Source organism: Dendrobates tinctorius, unplaced genomic scaffold (assembly GCF_039654945.1).
Source record: "Dendrobates tinctorius isolate UK_male_01 unplaced genomic scaffold, ASM3965494v1 ptg000322l, whole genome shotgun sequence".
In the NCBI taxonomy this organism is placed as follows: Eukaryota; Metazoa; Chordata; class Amphibia; order Anura; family Dendrobatidae; genus Dendrobates; species Dendrobates tinctorius.
Window position 1 is genome coordinate 1,592,848 of NW_027361989.1, and position 20,578 is coordinate 1,613,425.

Below are 20,578 nucleotides of genomic sequence, written 5' to 3' on the forward strand. Positions count from 1 at the left end.
TGTTTGAGAGGATTGGGATGGATTTAGTTGGGCCCCTTCCACGGTCTGCACGTGGACACCAACATATCCTGGTCATCTTGGATAATGCCTCTCGTTACCCAGAGGCCATCCCTTTGCATAACACGGCCACCAAGACGATTGCCAAGAAGCTGGTGCATGTGTTTAGTCGGGTCGATATTCCAAAACAGATACTCACCGACCAGGGGACTCCCTTTATGTCAAGGGTAATGAGGGAGCTCTGCATGTTGCTACAAATCGAACCGTTACGCACATCCGTGTATCACCCTCAAACAGACGGGCTGGTCGAACGGTTCAATAAAACTCTGAAGCAGATGCTGAGAAAGGCGATAGACAAAGATGGGAAAAACTGGGACTATGTACTTCTGTATTTGCTTTTTGCCATCAGGGAAGTGCCCCAGTCTTCCACCGGATTCTCACCTTTCGAGTTATTGTACGCCTGACATCCCCGTGAACTGTTAGACGTCGCAAAAGAAACCTGGGAGGGTCAGGTCACTCCATTTAAAACAATGATAGATCATGTAACACAAATGCAGGACCGTATTGCGGCTGTTATGCCCATCGTCAAAGAGCACATGATGCAGGCTCAGGGAGCCCAGAAAAGAATCTATGATAGGGGCACCAAGATCCGTACGTTTGCACCCGGAGATAGGGTGTTGATCCTGGTCCCTACGGCCGACAGTAAATTCCTGGCAAAGTGGCAGGGCCCCTTTGAGATTAAGGAAAGAGTTGGTGAGGTAAACTACAAAGTGCATCAGGCAGGTAAAAGGAAACCTGAACAGATCTATCATGTGAATCTGATAAAACCCTGGAAAGATCGGGCTGCCTTATCAACGGATCTGGCACGGCCCGTCTGCTCGCATACCGTACCGGAGGTACTGATTGCAGAGACTCTCTTGGAGTGGCAAAAGACTGAGGTCAGGCAGTTTCTACTTCACAACCAAAGGTTTTTCTCTGAAAAACCCGGGCATAACGGAACCTGGGGTCACCGTCCATGTGAAACCCTACAGAATCCTGGAAGCGTGCCGTGAAGCCGTCTCCCGAGAAGTCAAGGTAATGTTAGAGTTAGGGGTCATTGAGGAGTCGCACAGTGCTTGGTCCAGCCCGATTGTGTTAATTCCTAAACCGGACAGCACCATCCGGTTCTGCAATGACTTCAGGAAACTGAATGCGGTCTCAAAATTTGATGCCTACCCTATGCCCCGGGTTGACGAGTTAATAGATCGGTTAGGGAAAGCCCGGTATATTACGACCCTAGATCTAACAAAGGGATATTGGCAGATCCCTCTGGCGGAAGCTGCCAGAGAGACGACGGCATTTGCTACACCGGAAGGTTTATTTCAGTATGTGTATATGCCGTTTGGACTGCACGGAGCGCCGGCAACATTCCAGAGACTGATGGATCGAGTCCTGAGGCCACATAGGCAGTACGCTTCTGCCTATTTGGATGACATTGTCATTTACAGCTTGACTGGGAGACTTACCTCCGGAAAGTGCAAGCTGTGATTGAGGACCTGTGGGAGGCAGGTCTAACCGCGAACTCCAAGAAATGTCACATCAGGCTAGAAGAAGCCCGGTATTTGGGTTACGTAATTGGTAGGGGTATTGTTAAACCCCAGGTCGATAAAATTGAAGCGGTTCAGGATTGGCCGCAACCAGTTAACAAAAAGCAGGTGCAAGCCTTTCTGGGGATCGCCGGCTATTATCGCCGGTTCATCCCCAATTTTGCAGCCATCGCTACTACCCTGACGGATCTTACGAAAGGGAAAGATTCCATCATGGTTAAATGGAAATTAGCGGCTGAAGAAGCCTTCCATAGCCTAAAACGGGCACTCTGCTCTCAACCCGTACTGGTGACTCCGGATTTCCGCAGCGAGTTTGTGGTACAAACTGATGCCTCTGAGACCGGTATTCGGGTCGTACTGTCACAAGGGAGGGACGGAGTGGAACAACCGGTCCTCTATCTCAGCAGGAAGCTGAATAAACATGAGCAAAAGTAAGCGGTAGTGGAAAAAGAGTGCCTAGCCATTAAGTGGCCTATAGAGTCCCTCAAATATTATCTGGTGGGCAGAAAGCTCAGGCTGATCACTGACCATGCCCCTCTCAAGTGGATGCACTTGCACAAGAAATGGAATAGCCGAGTGACCCGGTGGTTCCTTGCCCTGCAGGCCTACAATTTTACGGTGGAGCACCGCCCAGGGGTACAGATGGGGAATGCAGATGCCCTTTCCTGAGTGCACTGTGTGGCAGGTGTCATTGCTCGACCGGAGTGGTCTGAGCAGAGGGGGGATATGTGAGAATCATGGGGGAATCATGGATGAGGGCAGGTATATCTCGCCCAGATACCTTTCCTATGTGGCCTAGTGTGGTCAGTATCTCACCCAATGACTAATGAGTAATGGGAGGCGGATATAAAAGGACGCCAGGTGGTGTGTTAGTCGCTCAGCTTGGGGAACACAGAGAGCATGTCTGTGTGAGAGACACTTGTGAGTGAAAGCAGTGCTCACGGTAACTGTGGTTGGGCTGGACGGGAGAAGCCCTCCAGTTGGTAGTTATTTCAGACCCTGTATAGTTAGTGCCGGACATGCAAGGATTTGTTTTATGTTTTATTCCCTGTATGTTTTGGCTTTCACCTTAAATAAACCTGACCCAGTGTCAGTTATGTCTGGATCCCGGCTGTGCACCTGAGTTTCATGCTAAACCCACGTGGCCTTTGACCCCAGCAAAGGCGATCCCGGAGTGTTTTATCACACCCCCAATACGCATGCTAGGGTGAAATATGCTTTAAGAAGTAATTACCTTAATCTTGTTATCCTCTGTACTCTAGCAATTCTTCTGAGATGAGTGCAGGCCTTCCTTCTTTCTGAGTGTTTACTTTGCACCCTTGTCTGTAGAGGAGGAGCTTCACTGGTGCTGGAGTGCAGCACTGACGTATCTCAGCTAAGACAAAGCTAGATCCTCAGGCTACATTCACACCATGGGCGTAGCCAGGATCAAACCTAGGGGGGGCAGAACCTCATACTGTTCCGCAGAACCTCATACTGCACACCTCAGCTGCTGCAGAACCTCATAGTGCACACCCCTACACTTGAAAATAAAGCTTGCAGATGTGGTGAATGCTGTCTATTTATTCCAACTATCAATTGATGTTGATGTGTTACTGAAGACGAGCGAGCAATGCCTGTCCTGGGCATCCTTTTGGGCAGCTATGAGGTGTACCTGACTAGTGCTAAAAAAAGGAGTGTTAGTCTGTGTGCTACCCAGCCTTCATTCATTTTGGTACAGATGAGATATGGATAGACAGATATGGATAAATGGATGGATAGATAGCAAAAGCAGATTAGAAATCTGCTCTATTGAAAACATTATCTATGAGCTCAAAAACCTTTCAGGTGATGCAGTTTTTTAAAAAGCTGATCTGCTTTTGCAGCTGACAAATGAATCCTCAAAAAACGCAGCCAAAACGCTGTGTGTGAATGTAGCCTTAGATCAGGAATAGAACAGCCATTTATAGGACATTTCATAACTTTTCCAAATTCCTATGAAAAAATATTCAGCACATTCTGCATTGAACTACTGTACCCAATTTATTATATATTTTAGGAGTCGGAGTCGGTCCATTCTATACCTACTCCGACTCCACCAAAATGAGCACCGACTCAGACTCTACAGCCCTGGTTCTTGGTAGTCAACCATATTAAACAGACTGTTTATTTTGTGAAGATCCAGTGATTGTTTATGAGCATTTTGATGGCTCAAAACTTGTATGACATCATCCTGTAATCTCTGTATCTTGTCAGTAAGCTGTGACTATTCTAGAAGTGAGGAAACGTATTTTCATTTTGTATGTGGTCTCCAGCCTCTGTATATATTGTTCAATGTCTTGAGTAGTAGGGAAATACACAATATGATGTTGCAAGTCAATTATGGCCTTCTCAATATCAGAATCTACTGTGGCTAGGGCGGGGGGCGGTACATTTCACTGTGAAGCAAGCACTGCTCAGTGTGTGGTTTTCGGTGAGAGTACAGGGAGATTAGTTGAGCTTTTTTCTTTTAAGGCCGACAGTAAGAGAGGAGAAGATGGTGCAGGACTTACAGGCTTGAGCTGTCAGGTGTCATGAGGGATAAGACTGCTTCTTTTTCTATGTTGAGGTGAGGCAGTAATGGCTCTGGGGCGGGAAGATGAGCCATTCAATAAAAAAAGGCTGCTACCCTGTGTGACTGCTCTGGTGACTAAGAAGAAAGGATTTCTTCAAAAAGCATTTTCCACATTCTGAAGAGGAAAAAGGCTTCTCCCCGTGTGGATTCTTTGGTGCCTAACAAGTTCTGCTTTCTGGTTAAAACATTTCCCACATTCTGAACATGGAAATGGCTTCTCCCCCCGTGTGAATTTTCTGTTGGTTATCAAGATGCGCGTTCTAATAAAAACATTTCCCACATTCTGAACATGAATATGGCTTCTCCCCTGTGTGAATTCTCTGGTAAGTAACAAAATATGATTTATCTCTAAAACATTTCCCACATTCTGAACATGAATATGGCTTCATTGCTGTGTAAATTCTCATGTGCAACAAGATGTGAATTCTGAGTAAAACATTTCCCATATTCTGAACAGGAAAAAGACTTCTCCCCTGTGTGAGTTCTCTGGTGTACAACAACTTATTTCTGGATAAAATGTTTCCCACATTCTGAACATGAATATGGCTTCATTGCTGTGTGAATTCTCTCATGTGCAACAAGTTCTGCTTTCTGGTTAAAACATTTCCCACATTCTGAACATGGAAATGGCTTTTCCCCCGTGTGAATTTTCTGGTGGTTATCAAGATGCGCTTTCTGATAAAAACATTTCCCACATTCTGAACATGAATAAAGCTTCTCCCCTGTATGAGTACTCTGGTGGTTATCAAGATGCGCTTTCTGATAAAAACATTTCCCACATTCTTAATATGAAAAAGGCTTCTCCCCTGTGTGGGTTCTCTGGTGGCTAACAAGTTGCATTTTCCGGTTAAAACATTTCCCACATTCTGAACACGAAAAAGACTTCTCCCGTGTGTGAGTTCTCTGGTGTCTACCAAGAAGCTCTTTCTGATTAAAACATTTTCCACATTCTGAACATGAAAAAGGCTTCTCCCCTGTGTGGGTTCTCTGGTGCCTATCAAGATGCGCTTTCTGATTAAAACATTTTCCACATTCTGAACATGAAAAAGGCTTCTCCCCTGTGTGGATTCTCTGGTGCCTATCAAGATGCGTTTTCAGGTTAAAACATTTCCCACATTCTGAACATGAAAAAGGCTTCTCCCCTGTGTGAGTTCCCCAGTGCCTGACCAAATCTGATTTCCGGTAAAAACATTTCCCACATTCTAAACATGAAAAAGGCTTCTCCCCTGTATGAGTTCTCTGGTGGCTATCAAGATGCGCTTTCTGATTAAAACATTTCCCACACTTGGAACAAGAAAATCTATTCTCCTTTGTGTGAGTTTTTTGATGTTTAAGAGAAGACTTTTTGAGGGGAAAACTATTTCCATATTCTGAACGTGAAAATGGCTTCTTTGCTTTTGGAGCAATTAGTTTTTTAATGCTAAGCTTGTGACATTGATGTTCCTTAGTAGTCAGTAATGAAGCAGAAGACAGGACCTGTTTCAAAGGATCAGATGACAGATCGTTGCTGCGAAGAGATGATGATATATCTGGAGTAATGGCATTAATTTCAATTGTATCCTGTGGGATCTCAAGATAGTCTGATTTTAAAATTGAAGATGTCAGCTGTCCCTCTGATCTCCTGTTACAGTCATCTGCCAAGAATAAAACCAATTATTTAGGAATAAAAAATTCTTCAATTTCACATTTTACCAACATTTCTACTTAAACTGTCAGTAAAAATGGCAAGTTATGTAAAACGATTCAATTATTCACCAGGACAATGACAGTTCACAGTCTAATAGAAAACCTCATAGGATGAACCAGTGGAGCCTGGTGTTCAAATGTTTGCTCATTCTGCCTCCCAAATATTGGAATAAACAGCCACTAAACAATCTTATGTAGGTGAAAATAACACCAATAAAATCTGGTACTCATCTCGCAAAAAAAAAATAAGTCCCCACTCAGGTCCTTGTTCCATGAGTGGGGACTCAAAAGAATTAGTTACTTACGGGTAACAGGATTTTTCTAAACCCATGACAGCACCATGAGAGAGGGGATCTGCCCACCATGCATATGAAACCTACAGGCTAAAGAGGTGGCACCTCTCCCTCGCATAAGTTGGATTACACAGCATGAGAAGACCTCCAATGGTTATTATTAAAAATATCATAAAACAACTAACACCATGGGATCAAGTAAAAGAGGCATAGATGCTAATGAGGAGAACATAATTTTACCTCTATATAAGTTGCTAGTGCGGCCACACTTGGAATACTGTGTACAGTTCTGGTCTCCGGTGTATAAGAAAGACATAGCTGAACTGGAGCGGGTGCAGAGAAGAGCGTCCAAGGTTATTAGAGCACTGGGGGGTCTACAAAACCAAGACTGGTTATTACACTTGGGGTTATATAGTTTGGAAAAACGAAGGCTAACGGGTGACCTTATTACAATGTATAAATATATGAGGGGGCAGTACAAAGACCTTTCTAATGACCTTTTTACTCATAGACCTGAGACGGGGAGAAAGGGGCATCCTCTACATCTGAGGGAAAGAAGGTTTAAGCATAATCACAGACGCGGATTCTTTACTGTAAGAGGAGTGAGACTATGGAACTCTCTGCCGTATGGTGTTGTAATGAGTGATTCCCTACTAAAATTTAAGAGGGGACTGGATGCCTTTCTCGAAAAGTATAATGTTACAGTTTATATACATTAGTTTTCTTGATATTGCGCTGGTCCAGGGAACTAGTCTGATTGCCATATGTGGAGTCGAAAAGGAATTTTCTTCCCCAAAATGAAGCTTACTGTTTGCCACATGGGTTTTTCTTTGCCTTCCTCTGGATCAACATGTTAGGGCATATTAGGTTACGATATGGGTTGAACTAGATGGACTTAAAGTATTCCTTCAACCTTAATAACTATGTTACCAACTAATAAACTAAAGGTGTGGAAACACAACGCTAGCGAAAGCAGTGCTCACCCACATGTAATGGCAGGGAATATAAGGGTGCTTTCATGGGTTCCGAAAAATCACGTTACTGGTAAGTAACTAAGACTTTATCAATCACCCATGACAGCACAATGAAAGATTCACAGAGAAATATAATAATCTAAGGTGGGACTGCCACCTGGAGCACCCCTGCCCAATGGTGAGGTTGGAGGAATCACCCATATCCTATCTAAAGTGCATATAGAAGGTAGAAGGATAGGACCAGGTTGCTGCCCTACAGATGTCGTCTAACGAGTCGTATGACCTCTCTGCTCAGGAGTATAGATGAGCGACTTTGCCTTTTATCGGGTCGAGTCGGGTTTCATGAAACCTGACTTTCTCAAAAGTCGGGTCAAACGAAATCGGCCGATTATCGTGAAAAGTCGAAGGCCGACTGAAACACGAAACCCAATGCAAGTCAATGGGGAAGAAAAGTCGGCAGTGAGTGGAGGACAGGAAACACACCTACAGTGCCCATTTTAATGCCAAAAACATCAATTCTTATTCCTTAAGCTTGTCAACCTTAATTTACTTTATAATAATAGTTAGGCATTGAAAACTGGGGGTTATTTGGCTAAAGTTGTGGGGGGTAGTGCTGGCTCCAGATTTTCATGGGCCCAGGGCCAAAGAGTGTCAATGGGCTCCTTTAAAGGCCCATTCACACATAGCGACGCACCAGCGATAACGATAGCGATCCGACCTGGCAAAGATCGCTGGTGCATCGTTACATGATCGCTAGATAGCTTTCAAACAGTCCAATCTCATCAACGATGCAAGACAGATCAGCGATCTGCATAACGACCACGTTGGTCGTTGAGTACCTTTCACACAACTTAATTGTAACCGATTCAGACCTGTATCGCTGAGCTCTGCATCGCTAACGACGTCGCTCGTCGTTTTTAAGCTTCAAACACAGTGATGAGTGCTGGCCAGCGGGACGCCAACGATGGAAAAATGGACCTGCTCATTCTAGCTCGATCAGCGATAGGCAGCGGGGGGTCCGGTCGCCGCTACCTTTCACACTTAACGAGATCGCTAGCGATATCGCTGTTGCGTCACAATATCGGTGACGCTCGAGCGATATCGCTAGCGATCTTGCTATGTGTGAAACCCCCTTAACACATGCCACAATTCATGTTTAGGCAGAAGGCGTACAGACGTGATGTCATCGCGCTCTCTGACCAGAATTTCACTGTCAGGAAACGTGGAAGACGTCACGGCGGTGGAGCAGGGAGAGGTATTTCAACTTTGCAAGTGCTGTGATCCTGAGCAAGTAGGGGGGGCCCACTCATTGGCGATGACATCCCCCCACCGTCAGAGACACTTGATTCTACTATGTGGGACCTTGTGTTAGTGCCAAAGAGTGTGCCCACCCACCTGTCCAGGGCAATGGCACTCGCACGGGTGCGTGCGCCAGGTGGTGACCCCGGCCCTGTGGGGGGAGGCAGCCCAGTTAAGGAGGTGGAAAAATTGGCATATGTTGATGTTGGACATTCAGCAGCTGCAAATGGAGTAATTGTAGAAGTCTGCGGAAGTGGAGGACAAAAGCAAGCCATTTTTCTGTCAACCTACGTGTCAGCAGGGGAGGGTGGGACAAAATCCTTTGAAACCCATGCATGGTTCATTTTAATGAAGGTTAGATCATCAACATTTTGGGTTGACAGATGGGTCCTTTTTTCTGTCAGGATTGATCCAGCAGCACTGAAGACTCATTCAGATAACACACTAGCAGCAGGGCAAGCGAGCGCCTGTAAGGCATATTGCGCCAATTCAGGACAGGTGTCAAGTTTACTGGCCCAATAGTCAAAGGGGTAAGACCGGTGAGGGGGAACATCGATATGGGAGGAGAAGTAGTTTGTAACCATAGATGACAACTGCTGTCTCCTGTCACTTTCACTCGATGCAGTATTACCAATCGTGTGAGCAGTACTTGAAAAATCAGTCCACAACATAGTCATGAAACTCCTGTGTCCAATGCCACTTCGGATGTATGCACCACAAACACCTCTTCCATGTTGCCCCCTACGGCTTGTTGGAAAAACATCACTGCCGCTGTGTGCTGGGAATGCCTCAAACGGTTTACCAGAGTTGCTTGTTTGCTAGCCAATATTAGCTCTAGGTTCTCCTGTGGCATGATGTTTTGTAATTTGCCTTTATAGCGTGGATCCAGGATGCTGGCCAATCAGTAGTCGTCATCGTTCATCATTTTGGCAATGCGGGGGTCCCTTTTTAGGATCTGCAAGGCATAATCAGACATGTGGGCCAATGTTCCAGGTGTCAATGATGCACTGCGAGTGCTGGGTGGAGGAGCACTTTCTGGCAAATCCACATCCCTCCAGTCACGCACAAACCCTGTACCTGACCTTGCCACGCCAACAGTTTTTCTTGCCCCCTGAGAAGCATCCTCCCCAAAATAATCATCCCCATCATCCTCCTCTTCCTCCACCTCGTCCACGAGACTTCCCTGACCAGAAAATGTCTGACTGTCATCAAGGCTTCGCTCCTCCTCTTCCTCCTCGGCTGCAGACGCCTGCACCTTAATGTGCGTCAAAGTTTGCATGAGCAGACACATAAGTGGGATGCTCATGCTTATGATGGCGTCGTTTCCGCTTACCAGCTGTGTGCATTCCTCAAAACACTGAAGGACTTTACAGAGGTCTTTCAGCTTTGACCACTGCACACCAGACAACTCCATGTCTGCCTGCAAACTGCCTGCCCGTGTATGCTCCCACAAATGAATTACAGCCTGCCTCTGTTCGCACAGCCTCTGAACCATGTGCAGGGTGGAGTTCCACCTTGTTGCAACATCGATAATTAGGCGGTGCTTGGGAAGGTGGAGCAATCGCTGCAGCTTCTGCATACGACTGGAGTGTACGGGTGACCGGCGGATGTGCGAGCACAGTCTTCGCACCTTATGGAGCAGGGGTGTTAACTCCGGATAATTATTGAGGAAGCACTGCACCACCAGGTTCAAGGTGTGAGCCAGGCAAGGTATGTGTCTGAGTTTTGAAGGGGCTATGGCTGCCACAACATTCCGGCCGTTATCACTAACTACCTTGCCTGCCTCAAGATGTAGACTGCCCAGCCATGACTCAGTTTGTCGCTGCAAGTAGTCGGCCAGTACCTCTGCAGTGTGTCTGTTGTCGCCCAAACACATCATCTTCAACACAGCCTGCTGACGCTTACCACTAGCTGTTCGATAGTGGGCCACCTCATGTGCAACACTGGCAGCTGCGGATGGCGTGCTCGTGCGACTGTGCTCTGTGGACCAGCTTTCGCTTCTGGAGGAGGAGGAGGAGGATCGAACGCCTACAGCCAACTGTTTCCTATACCGTGGGCCAGGCAGCACCGTCCCACCACCGCTGTCCCCTGTGGAGCCTGCATCCACCACATTAACCCAGTGCGCAGTGATGGATATGTAACGGCCCTGGCCATGCCTACTGGACCATGTATCTGTTGTGAGGTGCACCTTTCCACTCACTGATTGCTTGAGTGCATGGACAATCCGGTCTTTCACATACACGTGGAGGGCTGGGATGGCTTTTCGCGAAAAGAAGTGCCGACTGGGTAGGTCATAGTGTGGTACTGCATAGGCCATGAGCTCGCGGAAAGCTTTGCTCTCAACCAACCGGTAGGGCATCATCCCTAACGAGATTAGTTTGGCAATGTGGGCGTTCAAAGCCAGTGTACGCGGATGAGAGGATGAGTACTTTCTTGTCCTACTCAGAGTCTCTGGTAGGGTGAGCTGGACTTGAGAGCTGCATATGGTGGAACTAGAGGTGGACATGGCGGACAGAGAGGGTTGGTGATGGTGATGGTGGTGTTGCTGATGGCCTAGATTCAGTCTTTCGTAGCAATAACATTGTGATTCCATGACTGCTTTGCCCTTGAGACGACACCTCGACATTTGCTGCTGGTGGTGTGCTAACCGGTGGGCTTACAATGGGGGAAGCAATGTAGCGTTGCTGACTACCTTCATTCGGAGTAGTTGCACATGTGGTATGTGAGGTTTGGTAGTCCGTCCACGCTTGCAAGTGCATGGTGGTTAAGTGTCTAAGCATGCAACTGGTATTCAAATTTCTCAGATTTTTCCCTCGGCTAAAGGTCTTTGTGCACTTCTTACAGATAACCTTTGCCTGATCATTAGGATTTTGTTCAAAAAAGTGCCACACTGCACTCTTCCTACTATGGAAGACATTTTGAGACCTTGCACGCTGTGCTAATTTGACCGTGTGGCCAAGCTGTCCTGCAACTCTTTTGGTTTTTGTAACACATTTTTGGACTGCTACGGTCCTGCCAGATAACAGCTGTTGCGATGTCGTTGCCTGCTGCGGATCCTCCTCCTCCTCTTCTGAGCTATTGGCAGTGGCACCCTCTTCCCCCATTGGATGCCAATCTGGGTCAACAACTGGGTCATCCATCACCTCCTCTTCAATTTCATGTGCAACTTCCTCTGTGTCACCGTGTAAGGTGGTACAGTATGTGGGAAGGGGAACCTGAGTTTCATCAGGGTCTGATTCTGCCTCAGTACACTACGAGGACAATGTAGTGCTCTGAGTGAATGTACCAGCAGAAAAATCTAGCAGTGGCTGTGCATCAGTGCACTCCATGTCAGATTCATCTTGGACTGGGGAATTCACGATTTGACTTGCTACCACAGGCATGGTACTATGTGAAAAGATCTCCATGGAGTAATCGGTAGTGTGGCCTGCCGCATCCTTCACTTTTGGTAGGGGTGAAGGACACAAGGAAAGGTGTTGTTCCTGACCAGGAGCCTCCAATGACGACTCAGTGCTTTTATTTTTTGAAACTTCAGAAGAGGAGGCGAGAGAGCTGGAGGCTGTGTCAGCAATGTAAGCCAAAACTTGTTCCTGAAGCTCCGACTTTAAAAGTGGTTTACCTACTCCCAGAAAAGAGAGCCTTCGAGGCCTTGTGGAGCCAGATGATGATGCAGGCTCAACACCTCCTGCCTTAGGTGCTATTGTGCTTTTGCCACTACCAACAGATGCAACACCACCACCACCATCGGGACCAGCTGGCAACCCCCGCCCACTTCCATGACGTCTTACACCATACTTGCTCATTTTTGTGAAAATGTACCCAAAATACCACCAGCTATATGGTACGGTAAAACAAGGTAGAAGTTGTATCTACTATTAGTGAGACTTTGAATCTCACTAGAGATTTGAGGACGCTGAACTATTGTCTCAGGCCCAGTAGAGATTACACCTCAATATAACAAGCTTAAATTGGATGGTGTATGACAAGGTGGAGGGTGTCTATAGGATTGGTGAGAATTTGTATCTCACTATAGATTTGAGGACGCAGAACTATTGTCTCTGGCCCAGGAGAGATTGATTACACCTCAAAGTAACAGACTGAAATTGGATGCTGTATGACAAGGTGTAGGGTGTCTATAGGATTGGTGAGAATTTGAATCTCACTATAGATTTGAGGACGCAGAACTATTGTCTCTGGCCCAGTAGAGATTACACCTCAATGTAACAGGCTGAAATTGGATGGTGTATGACAAGGTGGAGGGTGTCTATAGGATTGGTGAGAATTTGAATCTCACTATAGATTTGAGGACGCAGAACTATTGTCTCTGGCCCAGGAGAGATTACACCTCAATGTAACAGGCTGAAATTGGATGGTGTATGACAAGGTGGAGGGTGTCTATAGGATTAGTGAGATTTTGGATCTCACTAGAGATTTGAGGACGCTGACAATGATGCTCTCAGTCCAAGCATGGACGCAGGCAGCCTAATAAGCAGGACTGCTGCACAGTGCACACACAAAAGGTGGAAAAATGAACGCTTGGTAACTGTGCAGAAAAGAGGAAGAAAAGTATTTTTGCTTTTAAAAAAGCAGTTTGCACAGCAGTGTGCAAACAGCAATGCAGCTATCAGGGAGCCTTATAAGGCAGCCTAATAACCAACAGAGCTGATGCACAAAAATAGAGCCTCCCCTGTCACTGCACACAAAGTGTTGTGTTGTAAGTGGAAATCGCTAACAGCAGAAGCAGTTTTTTAGTTCTTCTTCCCTGCCTAATGCTCTCCCTACAGAATCATCATCAGCAGCAGCTCTCCCTATGCTAAGATCAGCATAAGTAAGATGGCGGTCGGCGTTCACGCCCTTTTATAGCCCCTGTGATGCCACACAAAGCCAGCCAATCACTTGCATGCCCTTCTCAAAGATGGTGGCTGACCGATGCCCATGTCATCGCATTGCCCACAGTGTGCGTCCTCCATCATTGGCTGAAAAAGGGCGCTGGAAGCATCTTTTGAAACGCGACTTTGGCGCTTTGGTCACCGACCTCGTGGCCGACCTCACGCTATGGTCGGGTTTCGTTTCATGAAACTCGACTTCAGCGAAAGTCGGTGACTTATGAATTTGACCGACCCGTTTCACTCAACTCTACTCAGGAGGATGCCACGGCTCGAGTAGAATGCGAGCAGAATGATCCTTGAGACGTTACGGGGCCATCTTGCCACTTGCTAAGTAGGCTAGAGAAATGGCCTCTGTGACCCACCTAGCAATTGTGGGTTTTGAGGCTCTACACCCTTTCCTAAAACTCTGGAGGGATACGAACCAAGACCTATCCTTTCTCCAGTGTTTCAAAGTGGACAGGAATCCAGTTACACATCTCCTATCATCCAAAGTATGCATTTTTTTATCCTTCTAGTTCTTTGGATTAGAATAAAAGAAGGGAGGTCAACTTCTTGTAGCATGGAATCGCGACACTACTTTGTAAATTTAGGCTGGATCGGGCTTAAAGATAACCCTATCATCTAGGATTTGGGTGAATGGTGGGGCTATAGAAAGAGCCTGAATATCACTGACAATTCTGGCTGATGTTAATGCTACCAGCAGACCTGTTTTAAGCAAAAGAACCTTCATGGATGCCGATTCCATGGGTTCAAAAGGAGCGTCCGTTATGGCTGTCAGAACCAGATTTAGGTCCCACGATACAAAGTTTACTTTAGAATTGGTCCTAGATTTTAATGATGTTTTTATAAATCGTGAAATCCAATAATTACCGGCCACTTCCACAGTAAAGGGAAGGGACACATCCAGCTGAACAAGGATGGGCTCCGAAGTGAACCTTATTTTCCAACAATCAAAAGCGTGCACAGCATTCTCATACCAGTTAATAAAAAGTCTGTACCTTTTTAGTCATGATGGTTAAAGGTTTAGCAACCACGGAAAAGTTTTTGATAAACTTCCTGTAATAATTCGAAAAACCCAAAACTGCTGTAATGCTTTGAAGTTATCGGGACGGTCCCAATTTTACACAGCCTGCAACTTAGAGAGATCCATCATAAACCCTGAGGCGGAAATGACGTATCCTAGAAATGGTAATTCTTGTACGGTGAAAACACACTTTTCAAGCTTGGCGTATAGCTTGTTCTTCCTGAGCAACTGCAACACTTGTTTAACTTGCTCCATGTGTGAATCACGGTCAAGCAAATAAACGAGTATGTCATCCAAACAAATAATCACAAATTTACCTAAGAGGTGAGCGAATACATCATTTATAAAATGCTGGTAAACTGCCGGCGCTTTGGTTAAACCAAAAGGCATTATGAAATTTTCGAAGTGACCCTCAGGAGTATTAAAAACTGTTTTCCACTCATCCCCCTGACAAACTCTTTTGAGGTTGTGCACCCCCACCCCGAGGTCAAGTTTAGTAAACCATTAGGCACCCGACACCTGATTAAACAGATCCGGAATCAGCGGCATAGGATACGGATTATGGACCGTGATCTGGTTAACCTCCCTAAAGTCCAGACACGGATGTAATCCAGCATCTTTCTTCTTGACAAAGAAGAAACCGGCTGAAGCCGACGATGGCCTAATGTGACCCTTGATCAAACTTTCAGTAATAAACTCCTTAATGGCTTGTGTCTCCGGACCGGACAGATTATACATTCTGCACTTAGGAAGTTTAGCCACTGGTTTCAACCTTGTAGTGCAGTCATAGGACCGATGCGGCGGCAGCAGCTCCTGACACCCCTTTTCAGAGAACACATCAGAATACTCCAGTAAAGGTTCAGGGATACTAGGAATCATAGCTGAAATACACGTGTCTAGACAGTTCTCTGCAGAATGCACTCCACTGGACTATGTCCTATGTCTTCCAGTCAATTACTGGATTGTGAACCGACAACCAAGGAAACACCAAAACTACCTGTGCAGGTAGTTTTTTTAGCACAAGGCATGTTAAAGGCTTCGAATGGGGGACCCCGATGCGGAGTTCCAAATCCAATACACACTCCTTAAAAACCCCTTGAGAGAGTGGAGACGCATCAATGGCAACAATCTGTAAAGGACTAGAAAGCTTGTTATCTCTTAACCCGGATGTGCGGGCAAAATATTAGTCAATAATATTCGCCGCAGAACCGCTATCCAAGAAAACTTCAATAAAAACCTCCTGACCCCCGATTATTACCCTTGCAGGGAGACTCAGTCTGGAATCCTCCAAACCCCCTGAGCCTACCACTTTTCCACCGGCGCACCATTTTTCGGTGCCATGGGATAAGCGATAATATAATGTCCCTTTTTGCTGAAGAAAAAACAGACCCCTCCTTTTTTAGGGATAAAGGGTGTTTTATCCTCATGCGACGCCCCAGCGATCTGCATTGGTTCTACAGAGGTCTCCGGGGTTGCTATTGATGTTGCTACCCCCTCCCATACCGATTTTGTCTCCTGAGACCTTTGATGAAAATGGCGGTCAATACGGACTACAAGTGCCATGGCTACCTCCAGAGAGGTGGGAGTCTCATACATCACCAAAGCCAGCTTGATCCTCTCAGACACTCCCTGCAAAAACTGAATCATAAGAGCAGGGTCATTCCACTGAGTATCCATGGACCAGCGGCGAATTTCAGCACAGTAATCTTCGGCCGGCGGATTCCCCTGAACAAGAGAATGAATCTTGAACTCGGCCAAAGCCAGTTTATCTGGATCATCATAGATAAGGCCGAGTGCAGAAAAAAAAAAAGTCCACCTATTCAAAATCAGGGGAATCGAAGGGTAGAGAAAAAGCCCATGCAAATGAGACCACTATACTCACACGCTGAGCCTCACCCCTGAAGAGAGAGGATACTGACGGAAATACAGTTTGCATGATTCACGGAAAGAAACAAACTTACTGCGATCTCCTGCAAACTGCTCTGGAAGGGCCAATTTTGGTTCAGATGACCTGTTTGATGCCTCTGATTGCACCGCAGAAGCTGACAAGCCTGTTGCTGAACCGCCCCCTTTTAGCTCTGTAACCTGGATGGACAGAGCCTCCAACTGTCTAGTCAAGGAAACAATGGGATCCACGGAAGGTAAAGTTTTGGGACGACTATAATGTCACAAGAGCAATGGGAAAACAGGAGATGAGGAACCTGGGCCCCTGAACTGCCCCTCAGACAAAATAAAAAAAAGTTACATCCCTGACAACAAAGTATGTATGAAGGAAGAATTCAAAATTCAAAAGGACTTCCACACATTTATAGTGGACCATTGGAGCTACTATGAGTCCTGACCAGAAGAGTAGAGAAAATATTAGTGTTCCCCATTGCAGGAGAGATTGTGCAGTAATCTAAAGTACTTAGAATTGAAAACAATGTCATTTATGACGTGGAGAGATTCATGAAGCCAGGGCTCGAGCAAAGCCAACATACCGTATTTTGAGGTTTATAAGACGCACCATATTATAAGAAGCACCCCAAATTTTGAGGAGAAAAATAGTAAAAAAAAGAAAAAAAAACCCTTTTTGTAATAAAATGGTGGTGCTTCTTACAAGCCATGAGTCTTACTGCTTACTGGGGGTGGTGGCTGCGGTGAAACGGGGTCTCAGGGTCGCTGCTGGCAGAGGCAGGAGTGGGGCAATGCTGCAGATCACAGACTGTGAGAAAGGGGTGTTCGGATTTGCGATGCTGCGGGTGTTTGGTGGTGCGGGGGGCTCCATCAATATTTTGTGAAAGCCCGAAGCCCCCGCACTTCCATGGTTTATTTTGCGTTTTGCTGTAGACTCTGGGAAAATGGCTGCCAGGGGGCAGCGCATGCGCAGATGGACATCTTGACGCTGAGATCTCATCTCCTGAGATCTTGGTGCCAAGATCTCTGTGGAGGAACACACACACGGACCCGTTCCTCCCACGTCACCACCGTGACGTAACTACACAGGCACAGCTCTCCGGCGCCCCCCTTTGTCTCTCAGGTCAGTAAGGGAACTGCACCTTGAGCAAATGGTCGCAGGGGAGGAGGTCCTGGTACCCGCTTGGGGTTCTAAGATTCGGGATCAGAGTAAAAGCATCAGCACAAGATTAAGTTTATAGTTTAATTGCCTTTAGGGCGCACTAGATAATTACAGAAATATACAGTAAATTTGCAGTCAGAGAAAAGATATAACAATAGGGTACAAGGCTTAGAGATATTAAGCTGGAGGTCAATTTACCAGATTGTATTGTAGGGTGCATGCGGTTGCCGGGGAGCTCTGCAGTCCACAGGTACAAGAATCTTAGTTGCTGGACAGACCCCCAAAGCATGGGCCGCTGCTCCCCTCGGCAGGTCTGTCCCCAGGTCCTTCTTAGATCATTATCGTCTGGATCTTCTTTGTGAAAGACTGAATGCCAGGGGCTGCCAGCCCTTAAACACGCTGGGTTCCTCCCCCTGTGTCAGAGGGTGGGCTAATAATCTCCACCCTTTAGCTCTTTGCAGAACTTATTTCCAATATCTAAGAAAGGGGATAACTTTCTACAGCATGATCGAATCAGAACATGAGAGGTACCAGTGAATGCGGTTTGCTTTGCCGGTCGTGTGGAGTGCAAACATGGCCCTATTGGGTCACTGTAGAGGGCCAATCTCTATATCTCAGGAATCAGTGCTCTCATCGACTCGGGAGTCACACTGCCAGATGCACGATTCCCTCAGGGTCACTCGGATATTTTCATGTGTCCATAACTTGAAAGATGAGTTCATAATTTGTGTTCATAGGATGGAGCCACAGTGTCTGGGACACACAAAGGATGCATATTCCTGTGTCTGCTAGCACGCACATTCTAATTGAAGCCCTCAGGCTTTATCTGGCCCCCTGCTGGCACGGCTCCGTACCTGGGCTTTGAAGCTCTGTTTTGGGCCTATCCTCATTATCACACCAATGCCCTGGCTATTTAGCATTGGAACACTAAATCCTGCTTGTATTCACTAAGTACACAGCGCCTGGGGGTATAGAAGCCTTTAGCTGCCTGTAATTTCTGAACTTAGACCAAAATGGATGCCAAGCCCAGATATGTGGCCCCACATCTAAGATGGCGGCCGCTCCTTCATCACACCTCCCATTCATCCCAGAGACCGTGTGTAACCAGCTGAGGGGGTTGTGGTCTGTTTCCACGGTGAATTGGCGTCCGTACAAGTATGGCTGCAGACGCTGCAGGGCCCACACAATTGCCAGACATTCCTTCTCCATCATGGAATAGGCCACTTCCCTCGGCAGGAGCTTCCGGCTCAGGTACAGAACGGGGTGTTCATGGCCCGTAGTGTCGACCTGGCTGAGCACAGCACCGAGGCCGAAGTCACTGGCGTCGGTCTGCACTACGAACGGCCACGTGAAGTCGGCTGCCTATAGTACAGGAGAACTAGAAAGGGCGGTCTTGAGCGCCTGGAAAGCTGTCTCGCAGGCGACTGTCCAGTCGACTGCGATGGGCAGCCTCTTCTTTGTGAGGTCCGTCAGGGGCTTGGCCAGGGCACTATAGTGTGGAACAAACCTCCTATAGTACCCGGCAGTCCTCAAGAAGGACATCACCTGCTTCTTGGTCCTGGGGGTGGGCCAGTATGCGATGGCATCCACCTTCCCGGGCTCTGGCTTCAGAGCTCCCCCACCTACCTGGTGCCCCAGGTAGTGGACCTCACTCATACCTAGCTGGCACTTTTTGGGCTTAACGGTCAAGCCTGCTCGGTGGATCCGCCCGAGCACCTGCACCAGGTGCTCTAGGTGATCTTCCCAGGTGTGACTGAAGATAGCGATGTCGTCTAGGTACGCGGTCGCATATCCTTCCAGTCCCTTGAGCAGTGTGTTGACCATCCTCTGAAAAGTGGCAGCGGGCATTCATGCCGAATGGCATCACCGTGGACTCGTACAGTCCGAATGGGGTGATAAAGGCAGAGTGTTCCCGTGCCCCCGGGGTCAGGGGAATCTGCCAATTTTCCCTGCTCAGATCCATGATGGTCAGGTACTTGGCCCCGGCCAGCCGATCGAGCAGGTCATCGATACGTGGCATTGGGTACGCATCGGTGACCGTCACAGTGTTGAGCCCCCGGTAGTCCACGCAGAACCGCGTAGTTCGGTCCTTTTTAGGGACGAGGACTACAGGCGAAGCCCACGCACTGTTGGACACTTGGATCACCCCCAGCCTCAGCATCTCGTCTATCTCTTGGCGCATGTGCTGCTGCACCTCAAGAGAGACCCGATATGCTGAACGCCGGATCGGGGGGTGGTTGCCGGTGTCCACGTCATGGACGGCTGTCTCAGTCCTTCCGGGCAGGCTGCTGAACAGCTCCCGAAAGGGGTGTAGGGTGACCCTCAGCTGGGAATGTTGGTCCTCCGAGAGCTGGTGGCCAACGCCCACATCCTCGATGGATCCACCCGCCTTGGCTTGGGTGAGCAGATCCAGGAGGGTTTCTACCTCTCCTTCATCGGGAAGGTTGCACACTGGGTGGGCACAAGCCTCCCGCTCATGATGGTCCTTCATCATGTTCATGTGGAAGGCCTTCCTCCTTCCACGGGCGTGGTCCAGGGTGACCAGATAGGTGACAGCGTTGAGCCGCTGGTGCACGAGGTATGGACCCTCCCAGGCCGCCTGAAGCTTGTTTTGGGGTACGGGGACCAGTACCCACACCTTTTGACCCACCTCATAGGTCCGCTCACAAGCATTCTGGTCATACCACCGCTTCTGGTCAGCCTGGGCTTGGGCCATATTGTCATTCACCAGCCGTGTCAAGGCCATAATTCTGTCCCGGAAGCGCACGACATACTCAATGACCGACACTCCAGGGGTAGCCAAATCCCCTTCCCATGCTTCCTTCACCAGAGCAAGGGGCCCCCGTACACGTCGCCCGTACAGGAGCTCAAAGGGGGAGAACCCTGTTGAGGCCTGTGGGACCTCTCGGTAGGCAAACAGCAGGTGTGGGAGATACTGCTCCCAGTCTCTCCCGTGGGAGTCGACCAACATCCTCAGCATCTGCTTTAAGGTGCCATTGAACCGCTCACACAGGCCATTGGTCTGTGGGTGGTACGGGCTGGCTACCAGATGTTGCACTTGTACCTGCTTACAGAGAGATTCCATCAGCTGCGACATGAACTGGGTCCCTCGGTCGGTGAGCATTTCCTGGGGAAACCCCACTCTGGAGAAAATCTCCAGTAAGGCAGTGGCCACTTTG

At 47.6% G+C, this 20,578-nt stretch overlaps 1 pseudogene; it reads right to left on the reverse strand.

Annotated features, from left to right (window-relative positions):
* Positions 1-3,586: 3,586 nt before the first annotated feature.
* LOC141074059 (uncharacterized) overlaps positions 3,587-20,578 on the reverse strand; it is a 76,452-nt pseudogene continuing 59,460 nt past the window's right edge.